General features: G+C 43.2%; 1 long non-coding RNA gene across 1 annotated transcript in view; it reads right to left on the bottom strand.

Moving 5' to 3' along the window:
- The window catches only part of LOC139028366 (uncharacterized), a 474,307-nt gene that overhangs the window by 132,233 nt on the left and 327,653 nt on the right, over positions 1 to 14,421 (bottom strand). The window lies entirely within an intron of this gene.

Below are 14,421 nucleotides of genomic sequence, written 5' to 3'. Positions count from 1 at the left end.
TAGATTTCTTCAAGTTTTAATGTCACGTGCACAAGTACAGTGAAATGCCTTTCTTGCAAGCTGTAAACCAAACAATGCAATAATCAATGTCAATGTAATACTACATATAACATAGGGTAGCACAAAAACTAAAATGAGAAAAACAAGTGAAAGTAAGAAAGCATATTATAACAGGGTCAGTCAGTTCCAGTAGCATATTTACAATGTGCAGGGATACTGGAGTGATAAAGGTAGAAAATGTATGAATAAGGGTTCTGTAACGCGCTTCCTCCTTCTCCTCATCAGAAGAGGAGTAGCATGGATTTGACCAACGTGCAGCGGGTTTTGAATACATCATGAAACTTTATTTACAAGACAAAACTAAACACACGAAGAACACTTGAATATTTTACAAAACGAAGAAGACAGACCTGAACGAGAGTACTTACATAAAACACGAAGAACGCACGGACAGGGAAAACAGACTACACAAAAACCGAACAAACGCTACAGTCCCGTGTGGTACACTGACAAGGACACAGGAGACAATCACCCACAAACAAACAGTGAGAACAACCTACCTTAATATGACTCTCAATTAGAAGAAAACGCAAAACACCTGCCTCTAATTAAGAGCCATACCAGGCAACCCAAAACCAACATAGAAACAGCAAACATAGACTGCCCATCCAAAACTCACGCCCTGACCATCACACACATACAAAACAACAGAAAACAGGTCAGGAACGTGACAGGTATATGATAAACGGAGTAGCAGCAGCATATATGATGATTGTATGTGAGTGGGTGTGAATGCAAGTGCATATTATGTGTGTGTGAGAAAATGATAGAGTGTGTTATTATGTTTGTTAGAGTGTGAGTGTGTGTGAGTGTGTAATGTCCTCTGTGTGTGAGAGTGTGATAGTGTGTCTGTGTTTGTGTGTGTGCGTGTGTCATTTTACAGTCCCTATTTTGCCGTGAGATGTTGTTTTATAAAACATTTGAAGGTCATTTTGCTGTTTGCTTGAGTAATTGAAGATGGGAGTTCCATGTGATCATGGCTCTGTATAATACTATGCATTGGTGTGAATTCGCTTTGGACTTGGGAACTGTGAAGAGATCCATGGTAGTATGTCTTGTGGGGTATGTATGGGTGTCTGAGCTGAATGTTATTTGATTATGCAGACAATCTGGAATTCTCATCACAGTAATATTTCTCATAAACGCTAAAAGAAAAGCAGTTACTCTCTTGTCAAACAGGAAAGACAGGCATGTTGTTGATGTTAGTTCTGTATGTGCAGTTAAGAGCAAGGTGTGCTGCTCTGTTTCGAGCCAGCTGCAACTTTGCTAGGTCTTTCTTTGCTGCACTTGACCATATTACCAGACAGTAATCAAGATGGGACAAGACCAGAGCCTGAACAACTAGTACAGTTGATTTTTGTGTCAAAATCATTGTATAACATACGTACCCCACACCATCTTCACAACAACTTTGTCAATATAACTTTACCATGATAATTGACCATCCAATATTATACCTAGGAGTTCAGCTTCCTCAACTTGTTCAATGGTCACACCCTTTATGTACAACTCCAGTTGAGGTTTACGTCTTAGATGTATTTAAGAGCAGTTTATTATTAAGCACCCATTCTGCTACTGACTGTAACTCCTTATTTATAATTTCAGTGAGCTCACTGGCTTTGGGTGCTGACATGAAGAGTGTGGAATCATCTGCATACATAGTCATTCTAGCTTTGTGTAAGACCAGTGGAAAATCATTTGTAAAAATAGAGAAGAGTAACGGCCCAAGACAAGCTTCCATTGACTAAAACTCTCTGGGTTCTATTGGATAAATAACTATCCAACCATGGCAGTTGATGGCAGTTGATGTAAAGCTATAGCAAGTGAGTTTTTTTGTAACAATTTATGATCAATAACATCAAAGGTTGCACTGAAATCTAACAATAGAGCTCCAACTATCATCTTATTACCCATTTCTTGTAACCAATCATCAGTCATCTAGTCAGTGCAGTACAAGTTGAGTGTCCTCTATGTGCATGCTGAAATTCAGTAGTTAACTTGTTCTCTGAAAAATAGCATTGGTTTTGGTCAAACACAATTCTCTCCATTAGTTTACTAAAAACAGGCAGCAAACTGATTGGGAGGCTGTTAGAAATTTTAGGCAGTGAAATTACTTCAGCTTCCTTCCACACCTGTGTTCACACATACTCCTTTAGATGCTACAATTCTCAATTCTTTCCCATCAAGGTTGTCTATACCTGGTGGCTTATCATTAAAAAAAATTCACCTCTCCCACACTAACCTGACCAAATTCAAAACAGCAGTCCTTCTCTTCAATTATTAGATATTTTATACAAAAATATGATGGTTTACTGTTCAATGTTCTCATTTCACTTCTGAGTTTTTCCACTTCACTAGTGAAATAGTCATTGAAGTGATTGGCAATATCGAAAGTGTTTGTTATAAATGACCCATCAACTTCAATGAACGGTGGAGATTAATTGGGTTTCCTGCCCATGATATAATTTAAGGCAGTACAAAGTCTTTTTCCATTATGTTTTATGTCATTTATCTTGTTTTGTTAATATAATTTATTATTCTGTTAAGTTTAGTCATAAAATGTCTCAATTTACAGTATGTCAACCAATCAGCTGAGCAGCCTGACTTGTTAAACACTTTTTTAATTGATCATCAACGCCCATGGTGAAGAGCAACTGCAGAAACTTGCAGTCGACTGCAGTCAAAACTTCATGACCTTTGATCACATGATTTTTGTAAAGTTCATGTAGTCGACATGTAGGCGCAAGTCAGACATTGTTTATCCCCATAATGGAACAAACTTTGAAAGGCGACTTGACAAAAGGGATCCACTCGTACGTGCCCTCTGACTGACACAGAACCCAAACTGGCTGCGCGCGTGCGCCATTGTGCATAAATGTATTTTGTCCCCCCACACCAAACGCGATCACGACACGCAGGATAAAATATCAAAACAAACTCTGAACCAATTACATTAATTTCGGGACAGGTTGAATAGCATTAAACATGTATGGCAATTTAGCTAGCTCGCTTGCACATGCTAGCTAATTTGTCCTATTCAGCTAGCTTGCTGTTGCTAGCTAATTTGTCCTGGGATATAAACATTGAGTTGTTATTTTACCTGAAATGCACAAGGTCCTCTACTCCGACAATCAATCCACACATAAAACGGTCAACCGAATCGTTTCTAGTCATCTCTCCTCCTTCCAGGCTTTTTCATCTTTGAATTTATATGGTGATTGGCATCTAAACTTTCATAGTAATACCACGACGACCGGCAAAACAGTTTGTCTTTCAATCACCCACGTGGGTATAACCAATGAGGAGATGGAACGTGGGTACCTGCTTCTATAAACCAATGAGGAGATGGGAGAGGCAGGACTTGCAGCGCGATCTGCATCAGAAATAGGAATGACTTCTATTTTAGCCCTTGGCAATGCAGACGCTCGTTGGCGCGCACGAGCAGTGTGGGTGCAATAATTGAATAACATGGATTTCTAAATTTATTTTGAAATGCTTGCGCACGTGACGTGTCCTGTCTGGTCAGCATGTCACTCCTGTCCAGGGAAACTCCAGGGAAGAACCGCTCAGGGAAACCAAGCTCCCGTTTGCTTCTCTTTCTATTGGCTCCTGGCTACTTCCTTGTTCTACAGTAGCATTGTAGCTAAGCCTAACCTTAACCCTTTTCCTAACCTGCTACAGTATGTAAACAAACCATCTGTGGCGACTAATGCCACGTTCACGTGCTAGTTGGAGGTAAACAAACCATCTGTGGCGACTAATGCCACATTACCTGCATAGTTGGAGGTACTATTTATTAACCAATCATTAGGGTGTTTTTATTTGACTCACGCGAACGTGGCATGTAGCAGAGCATTGTACCTTACTAGTCGTTATTAGATATATAAAACAATATGAAATATGCAAATAGAGCATATTAGGCTAGGTCTTTATGTGACAAAGTAACGTGTCTCATGGCCAATGGTATTTTATTTAGCCAACTACAAGGTGATCAGTGGGTGGCTGTCGACTTGAATAGGCCAACAAATTGATCCATAAAAATTACAAAAGTAGAATGTAAAGTAGAATCTCCTCGTATGAATGGACAGGCAGGTAGAAATTTAGTATCCTATCCCGAAACAACCTGGTAGAAATACTAGTTGCTGGTAACCAACCTGGATTGGGTCATACCAACTCACTTCTACACTCTAAAATAGCCTACATACTAGTTGCTAGGAAACTACCAACCTGGATTAGGTCATACCAACTTACTTCTACACTCTAAAATAGCCTACATAGTATAAATTACAGTCGTTCATAGAACTCCTCATCTCAAAATAATAAAGACCACATACATTTAGTCAAAATAACAAACAAAGAGAAGCTGAACCCCTGCGCCAAACTGGGTATGAACCATAGAGATAGATAGAGATCTCATGTCTGTATCTGTGCCATTATGGAGGCTATGACGGCATGGGCAGCACCATTGAGGATCCATTTTAATATAGTCCATTTTCTTATTATTTTGTGTTTGAAAAAAGTGTAAAGCTAATATAGGTGATTCACTTCATCTTGCAGTGCTATTGTCCCGAACCATATATTGTGTGTCATTAATCTATTGTGGCCACTAGATGGCAGTGATATAGCTTAAAGCCATTTACAAACCAAATTTGAAGAAGAAGACAATGCTCTGATCATTTGCTGATCTCTCCCAACCCATAGGAATCCCCACCCAGTTGACACCTTTACAATGGTAGTAGCCCTCAATGGCAATGTCCATGCTAAATGGTATGAACAGAGAGGGAGATTTGGTGAGAACTGTGAACTCCCAAAAAAATTGCTCATGCTGTGTTCACGTGCTATCGGAGTTATCGGAAGTTCACTTGAGCGACACTCCAATTTGTAATTACAAGTGGGAAACTCAGAGAAAAATGTTGTTGCCTGAGTTGCCGAGTTGTGATATTTCACCAATGACCTTTTACCTTTTCAACCAAAAGATGACAAGAAATCTGTTTTTGACAACAACAATATGGGTAATGTAGCTAGTTCGACCATATTGTCAATGTTAAGCAAGCTAGCTAACTTTATTATAAGCAACATAATAATTAATAATCTAGCCTCATGGCAGAGGCAACCAGGTTTTTGCCTAAAATATCAGGACCAGTGGAAGCAAGTAGCCCTATAACATCAGATCCACCACCATATTTTACAGTAGGTATGTATTCCCTACTGTAAAACATTAAGGTCAACTTTACACAGAACCAGGTTATTTTTTGCCAAAAACCTGGTTGCCTCTACAAGGAGGCTGCAAGTGGCTCTTCCAGCAAGACAATAACCCAAAGCACACCTCAAAATCCACAAAGAAATGGTTAATTGGCCACAAAATCCACATTTTGCAATGGTCATCTCAGTTTTCAGACCTGAAACCCATTGAAAACCGGTGATTTGAATTGAAGAGGGCAGTCCATATGTGCAGATGAAGGATATCAAGGATCTGTAAAGATTCTGTTTGTTCTAAGATCCCTCCCAATGTGTTCTCCAATCTCATAATAAATACAATAAAAGACTCAGTGCCGTTGTCATTCGAACATGAGCTATTGAAAAGTATTGAAAACAGGGCACAAACTGGTTGAATCAATGTTGTTTCAATATCATTTTTCAACATATTGTGACACGGAATCTATGTGACATAGGATTTGAAAAAAGACATCAACTCTTATGTTGATGGTGAAAGTTCAACCACAGGATTATGTCATCATGGTAACAAATCCTTGTATAAAATATGCTGAATTTGTAACTTTGAAACAGGCTGGGTGAAAAAACTACAGGCTGGGCAACACTTCGTACTGGAGAGTTGATCCATCTACAGCTATCCTTCTGGTCTCCCATCCAGAGTCTTAACCAAACCCAGCCCTGCTTAGATATTTGTCACAGACTACTACCAATGTGTTATAATTAGAATGATTATGTAAAGATCTCCACTTAATAACTGAATATATTTAGTATTGCAATCAAAGTCATTCCTAAGAGTAGGTTTAACAGAGCAAATTACACATACTTAAAGTCATACAGTATATCATCAACGATACTAGCTATGCCTATACAGCATATGCAGTCATTTGGTATTGGTATTTTGTATTTTATTAGGATCCCCATTAGCTGTTGCAAAAGCAGCAGCTACTCTTCCTGGGGTCCACACAAAACATGAAACATGACAAAATACAGAACATCAATAGACAAGGACAGAACTACATAAAAAAAAATTAAAGGCACACGTAGCCTACATATCAATGCATACACACAAACTATCTAGGTCAAATAGGGGAGAGTCGTTCTGCCATGAGGTGTTGCTTTATCTGTTTTTTGAAACCAGGTTTGCTGTTTATTTGAGCAATAAGAGATGGAAGGAAATTCCATGCAATAAGGGATCTAAATAATATTGTACACTTTCTTGAATTTGTTCTGGATTTGGGGACTGTGAAAAGACCGCTGGTGGCATGTCTGGTGGGGTATGTGTGTGTGTCAGAGCTGTGTGTAAATTGACAATGCAAACAATTTGGGATTTCCAACACATTAATGATTCTTATAAAAAGAAGAAGTGATGTAGTCAGTCTCTCCTCAACTCTTAGCCAAGAGAGACTGGCATGCATAGTATATCAGCCCTCTGATTACAATGAAGAGCAAAACATGTCGCTCTGATCTCGGCCAGCTGCAACTTAACAAGGTCTTTCCTTGCAGCACTGGACCACACGACTGGACAATAATCAAGATTAGACAAAACTAGAGCCTGCAGAGCTTGCTTTTTGGAGTGTGGCGTCAAAAAAGCGGACGTAGAGATGAACAGACCTCTCCCCATCTTTACAACCATTGAATCTGTATGTTTTGACCATGACAGTTTACAATCTAAGGTAAAACCAAGTAATTTAGTCTTCTCAACTTGTTCAACTGCCACACCATTCATTACCAGATTCAGCTGAGATCTAGAACTTAAGGAATGATTTGTACCAAATACAATGCTCTTAGTTTTAGAGATTTTCAGGACCAGTTTATTACAGCCACCCATTCCAAAACAGACTGCAACTCTTTGTTAAGGGTTTCAGTGACTTCATTAGCAGTTGTCACTGGTACGTATATACACTGCTCAAAAAAATAAAGGGAACACTTAAACAACACAATGTAACTCCAAGTCAATCACACTTCTGTGAAATCAAACTGTCCACTTAGGAAGCAACACTTGATTGACAATAAATTTCACATGCTGTTGTGCAAATGGAATAGACAAAAGGTGGAAATTATAGGCAATTAGCCAGACACCCCCAATAAAGGAGTGATTCTGCAGGTGGTGACCACAGACCACTTCTCAGTTCCTATGCTTCCTGGCTGATGTTTTGGTCATTTGAATGCTGGCGGTGCTCTCACTCTAGTGTAGCACGAGACGGAGTCTACAACCCACACAAGTGGCTCAGGTAGTGCAGCTCATCCAGGATGGCACATCAATGCGAGCTGTGGCAAGAAGGTTTTGCTGTGTCTGTCAGCGTAGTGTCCAGAGCATGGAGGCGCAACCAGGGAACAGGCCAGTACATCAGGAGACGTGAGGAGCCGTAGGAGGCACAACCCAGCAGCAGGACGCTTCCGTCTTGAGCAGGAGGAGCACTCAAAACACCCCCACAACTGCCAAGCCCTGCAAAATGACCTCCAGCAGGCCACAAATGTGCATGTGTCTGCTCAAACGGTCAGAAACAGACTTCATGAGGGTGGTATGAGGGCCCGACATCCACAGGTGGGGGTTGTGCTTACAGCCCAACACCGTGCAGGACGTTTGGCATTTGCCAGAGAACACCAAGATTGGCATATTCGCCACTGGCGCCCTGTGCTCTTCACAGATGAAAGCAGGTTCACACTGAGCACATGAGCACATGTGACAGACGTGACAGAGTCTGGAGACGCCGTGGAGAACGTTCTGCTGCCTGCAACATCCTCCAGCATGACCGGTTTGGCGGGGGTCAGTCATGGTGTGGGGTGGCATTTCTTTGTGGGGCCCTCACAGCCCTCCATGTGCTCGCCAGAGGTAGCCTGACTGCCATTAGGTACCGAGATGAGATCCTCAGAGCCCTTGTGAGACCATATGCTGACACATGCACATTTGTGGCCTGCTGGAGGTCATTTTGCAGGGCTCTGGCAGTGCTCCCCTGCTCAAAGGCGGAGGTACGGTCCCTGCTGCTGGGTTGTTGCCCTCCTACGGCCTCCTCCACGTCTCCTGATGTACTGGCCTGTCTCCTGGTAGCGCCTCCATGCTCTGGACACTACGCTGACAGACACAGCAAACCTTCTTGCCACAGCTCGCATTGATGTGCCATCCTGGATGAGCTGCACTACCTGAGCCACTTGTGTGGGTTGTAGACTCCGTCTCGTGCTACCACTAGAGTGAGAGCACCGCCAGCATTCAAAAGTGACCAAAACATCAGCCAGGAAGCATAGGAACTGAGAAGTGGTCTGTGGTCACCACCTGCAGAATCACTCCTTTATTGGGGTGTCTGGCTAATTGCCTATAATTTCCACCTTTTGTCTATTCCATTTGCACAACAGCATGTGAAATTTATTGTCAATCAGTGTTGCTTCCTAAGTGGACAGTTTGATTTCACAGAAGTGTGATTGACTTGGAGTTACATTGTGTTGTTTAAGTGTTCCCTTTATTTTTTTGAGCAGTGTAGTGAATCATCAGCATACATGGACACACATGCTTTGTTTAATGCCAGTGGCAGGTCATTGGTAAAAATAGAAAAGAATAGAGGGCCTAGAGAGCTGCCCTGCGGTACACTACACTCTACATGTTTGACATTAGATAAGCTTCCATTAAAGAAAGCTCTGAATCCACGATATGGCAGAGGTTGAAAAGCCATAACACATACGTTTTTTAACAACAGGTTATGGTTAATAATATCAAAGGCTACACTGAAATCTTACAGTACCGCTCCCGCAATCTTCTTATTATCAATTTCTTTCAACCAATCATCAGTCATTTGTGTCAGTGCAGTACAGTGCAGTCTGTTGTTAATTTGTTTACAGAGAAATAGCATTGTATTTGGTCAAACACAATTCTTTCCAACAGTTTGCTACCAGCTGGCAGCAAACTTATAAGTCTGCTGTTAGAACCAGTAAAGGCCGCTTTATCCAATCAAATCAAATCAGAGTCTCTATGTAGGCAGCAGACTCTCTATTTAGCTGTTGAACAGTCTAATGGCCTTGAGATAGAAGCTGTTTTTAAGTCTCTCAGTCCCAGCTTTGATGTACCAGTACTGACCTCGCCTTCTGGATGATAGCAGGGTGAACAGGCAGTGGCTCGGGTGGTCGTTGTCCTTGATGATCTTATCGGCCTTCCTGTGACATTGGGTGCTGTAGTTGTCCTGGGGGGCAGGTAGTTGTGCAGACCGCACCATCCTCTGAAGAGCCTTGCGGTTGAGGGAGGTGCAGTTGCCATACCAGGCGATGATACAGCCAGTTTCCCTATCTGTGGTGAGTTTGTACAGCCTATCCCGACTCCCTGTGAACTCCGCTTACCTCCTCCAGAACGATATTCAGGGAATCCTGGTACCTGCCGGGGTTTTCTTTCTCAGTGCTCGCTTATTTTTGAGCTACAGCCATCTTCGTTTTCTTCAGACCGATCGAAGATAGCGTATATAATTACGGTAATGTTGGGAAGGGCGCTCTCCTGTGCTACGGCAGTTTGGGAACAACAATCTGCCATTTGAGGTCATTTGGAGGAATTTATGGCAGAGGTGAAAGGTGGAGAAAGGAGAAAGGTGAAAGGTGGCCAGCAAACTGCTAGACTTATGTCAAAACTCCCGTAGTGTGGCAGACTACGCAATGGACTTTTGCACATTGGCTGCCGAGAGTGCCTGGAATCCGGAGTCTCTTTTCGATACTTTTCTGCATGGATTATCTGAGGAGGTAAAGGATGAGCTAGCTGCTCGGGAACTGCCGGTGGACCTTGACTCTCTTATTGCCTTAACTTCTTTGGTATAGGGGGCAGCATTTTCACGTTTGGATGAATTTCGTGCCCATAGGGAACTGCCTCCTACTCTGTCCCACATGCTAATATATGCATATTATTATTACTATTGGATAGACAACACTCTGAAGGTTCTAAAACTGTTTGAATGATGTCTGTGAGTATAACAGAACTTATATGGCAGGCAAAAACCTGAGAAAAAATCCAAACAGGAAGTGAAAAATCTGAGAGTGGTCGTTGTTAAAGTCATCACCTATTCAATTCCCTGTAATATATGACCGTCTTCCACTAGATGTCAACCGTCAGTAGAACATGGAATGAAGCTTATGCTGTGTTGTGGGACCGGATGGGAGGGGAATGAGTCAGTGGTCTGGCAGATTGCCAGTTCTTGGTCGTGCGCTTTCCTCATTATATCGTCTTGCGTTTACTTATAGAGACTGAAAAGAATTCTCCGGTTGGAACCTTATTGGATATAAATGATAACAACATCCTAAAGATTGATTCTCTACTTACTTTGACCAGTTTATTCGACCTGGAATATAACTTTTTGAAGTTTTTGTCCGACGTTTGCCTGCATCTGCGCGAGCGTTTGGACACGTGCACTAAACATGCTAGCAAAATTAGCTAATTGGACATAAGTAATGGACATTATCGAACAAAACAACGATTTATTGTGGAACTAGGATTCCTGGCACTGCATTATGATGAAGATAATCAAAGGTAAGGGAATATTTATGATTTCGTATTTCTGTTGACTCCAACATGGCGGAGAAATGTTGTTACTATCTGAGCGCCGTCTCAGATTATTGCATGGTGTGCTTTTTACGTAATAAAAAAAAAAAATCTGACACAGCGGTTGCATTAGGAACAAGTGTATCTTTAATTATATGTAAAACATGTATCTTTCATCAAAGTTTATGATGAGTATTTCTGTTAWTTGACSTGGCTCTCTGTAATTARTCCGGATATTTTGGAGGCATTTKTGAACATGGCGCCAATGTAAACCGAGATTTGTGGATATAAATATGCACATTATCGAACAAAACATAAATGTATTGTGTAACATGATGTCATATGAGTGTCATCTGATGAAGATGTTCAAAGGTTAGTGATGAATTTTATCTCTATTTCTGGTTTTTGTTACTACTATCTTTTGCTGGGAAAATGGCTGTGTTTTTCTGTGGCTATGTACTGAGCTAAGATAATTGTTTGGTGTGCTTTCCCCGTAAATCCTTTTTGAAATCAGACATGTTGGCTGGATTCACAATATGTGTAGCTTTAATTTGGTGTCTTTCATGTGTGATTTCATGAAAGATAGATTTTTATAGTAATATATTTGAATTTGGCGAACTACATTTTTTTTCTGGATTTTGGCCAAGTGGGATGCTACCGTCCCACCTATCCTAGAGAGGTTAACCATTAAAATTGATGGACGCCTAAGGGAACTCAAGAGTGAGAGGAGGTCTGGTCTCGGGCACACTCGTGCACCCGATATTGCGCGTTCACCTCCTATGGAATCCGGAAGTTTCTGAAGGCAGCTCTTCCGAGAGGAGTCAAAGTCACCCAGGCTCTCATGTGAATCTACGACGGGTGAGTTGGATACTCCTGAGCCTATGCAGTTGGAAAGAACTAGGCTAACAGTTTGGGAGAGCTCACAAAGGATGGATAATAACTGTTGTCTGAACTGTGGAGGGGCAGGACATTTTATAGCTACCTGCCCTATTAGGAAAACCTTGTCTCTAGTGGGTACCAGTACTATAGTGAGTCAGACTGGGAGTTCCCTAATTCCCATCACCTGCACACCCCTTTTTGCTCTTGTGCTGTGGGGAGTCCAATCTAAGTGTCTCCGAGTGCTTATTGACTCTGGGGCTGATGAATGTCTTCTGGATGCCACGATGGCTTCGGAGCTTGGTATTCCCACTCAGCCTTTCTCTGTGCCCATGGATGCTAGGGCACTGGACAGCCGCTCTATAGGGGAAGTCACCCATAGTACTGTGCCCGTTCAATTATGGGTTTCTGGTAACCACAGTGAGACCATACAGTTCCTCCTCATTGCATCTCCCCATGTTCCGGTTGTGTTGGGAATTTCCTGGCTACAAAAACAAAATCCTGTGATTGACTGGGCCCCAAGCTCCATCCTGGGTTGGAGTCCTTTTTGCCATTCCCACTGCCTTCAAGCAGCACAGCCTTCCCCAAGTCGTACTCCTCAGGATGTTAGCAAGACTGTGGATGTCTCTGCTATTCCTACTGATTACCATGACCTCCTGGAAGTGTCCAGTAAGGCACGTGCTACTTCCCTTCCCCTGCACCGTCCTTATGATTGTGCCATTGACCTTCTCCCAGGCACCACACCACCTCAGGGTCGGTTGTATTCTCTGTCTGGACCAGAAACCAAAGCTATGGAGGAGTACATAGAGGAGTCTCTGGACACTGGGCCGTTCGTCCTTCTGCCGGCGCAGGGTTTTTCTTTGTGGAGAAGAAGGACAAGACCCTGCGCCAATGCATTGACTACCTGGGACTTAACGATATCACTGTCAAAAATCATTACCCCCTACCTCTCCTCTCCTCGGTGTTTGAACCTCTCCAGGGGGCTACCTTGTTTTCCAAGCTGGACCTTTGGAATGCCTACCACCTGGTTCGGATACGCGAGGGGGATGAGTGGAAGACATCCTTCCATACAGCCAGTGGACATTATGAGTACCAGGTCATGCCATTTTTACTTACTGTCTTCCAGACTTTGGTCAATGATATGTTTCGGGACATGCTAAACCTGATTGTGTTCGTCTACCTGGACGACATCCTGTTTATTCCCGATCTGCCCAAGAACATGTTCTCCATGTCAGACAGCTCCTTCAGGGCCTCCTGGAGAACCAATTGTTCATGAAAGCCGAGAAGTGAGTTCCACCGCTCTTCTATCACCTTTCTGGGATATGTCATTGCTGAGGGCAATGTTCATACGGATCCTGGAAAGGTGAAAGCAGTGGTGGATTGGCCTCATCCAACGTCCAGGGTACAGTTGCAACGGTTTCTTGGGTTTGCAAACTTCTACCGCCGTCACATTCGGCGGTAGAAGCACCCTGGTGGCCCCCCTCTCAGCACTCACCTCCCCCAAAGTACTGTTCAAATGATCTCCAGCTGTCAACAAAGCCTTTGTGGACCTGAAGCATCGGTTCACAACAGCACCCATTCTCATCCATCTGGACCCCTTGCGTCAATTTGTAGTGGAAGTGGATGCTTCGGATGTTGGAGTGGGGGCCATCCTGTCCCAGTGATCTGCCCAGGACCAGAAGCTTCATCCCTGTGCCTTCCTGTCCCATCGTCTCAATCCTGCTGAGAGGAACTACGATGTTGGCAACTGAGAACTCCTGGTGGTGAAGATGGTGTTGGAGGAGTGGAGGCACTGGCTGGAAGGAGCAGAACAGCCATTCCTGGTCTGGACCGACCATAAAAACTTGGAAAATCTCCGTTCAGCCAAGCGCCTCAACTCAAGGCAGGTCCAGTGGGCCCTTCTGTTAACCAGATTCAACTTTACCATTTCCTATCATCCTGGGTCTAAAAATGTGAAGCCTGATGCTCTCACCAGCCTATACAGTTCCTCTGCCACAGCCTCGACTTCCGAAACCATTCTCGCTACCTCATGCCTTGCTGTCACTTTGGATTGGGATATTGAGAACCTGGTTCGCGAGGCGCAACGCTCCCAACCTGGACCTGAAGGGGCCCGGCTAACCGGCTGTTTGTCCCTAACCCAGTCCGGTCCTGGAATGGGCTCATTCCTCCAGGCTGACCTGTCATCAAGGGTCCAGTCGTACACTAGCCTTCCTCCGACAACATTTCTGGTGGCTCACAATGGTCCCTGACGTCTCTGCCTTCGTCACTGCATGTACTGTGTGTTCTCAGAACAAGACTCCACGGCAAGCTCCTTCTGGCCTCCTTCAGCCACTACCGGTTCCTCATTGTCCCTGGTCTCATATATCTCTGAACTTTGCCACTGGGCTCCCTCCGTCTGATGGAAACACAGTAATTCTGACGGTAGTCAATCGGTTCTCCAACGTTGCCCATTTCATCCCTTTCCCCAAACTACTTTCTGCTTATGGTGCAGCATGTCTTCCGGATCCATGGACTCCCGGTAGACATGGTCTCCAATCGGGGTTCTCATCTCAGTTCTGGAAGGCATTCTGCACCCTTATTGGGTCATCGGCCAGCCTGTCATCCGGATTCCAACCCCAAACTAACGGTCAGTATAACTGGGAATAACTACACTGTTTATACTTGGCCATATTCCCAGTCATCTTTCCATTGTTAAATGCAGTGGTTTGCTCTTTCAGTTTTGTGTGAATACCACCATCTATCCACAGTTTCTGGTTAGGGTAGGT

This window comes from Salvelinus sp. IW2-2015, linkage group LG11, assembly GCF_002910315.2.
Source record: "Salvelinus sp. IW2-2015 linkage group LG11, ASM291031v2, whole genome shotgun sequence".
NCBI lineage: Eukaryota > Metazoa > Chordata > Actinopteri > Salmoniformes > Salmonidae > Salvelinus > Salvelinus sp. IW2-2015.
The sequence above is the reverse complement of the archived record's forward strand: the minus strand, read 5'-3'. Positions and strand labels throughout refer to the sequence as shown.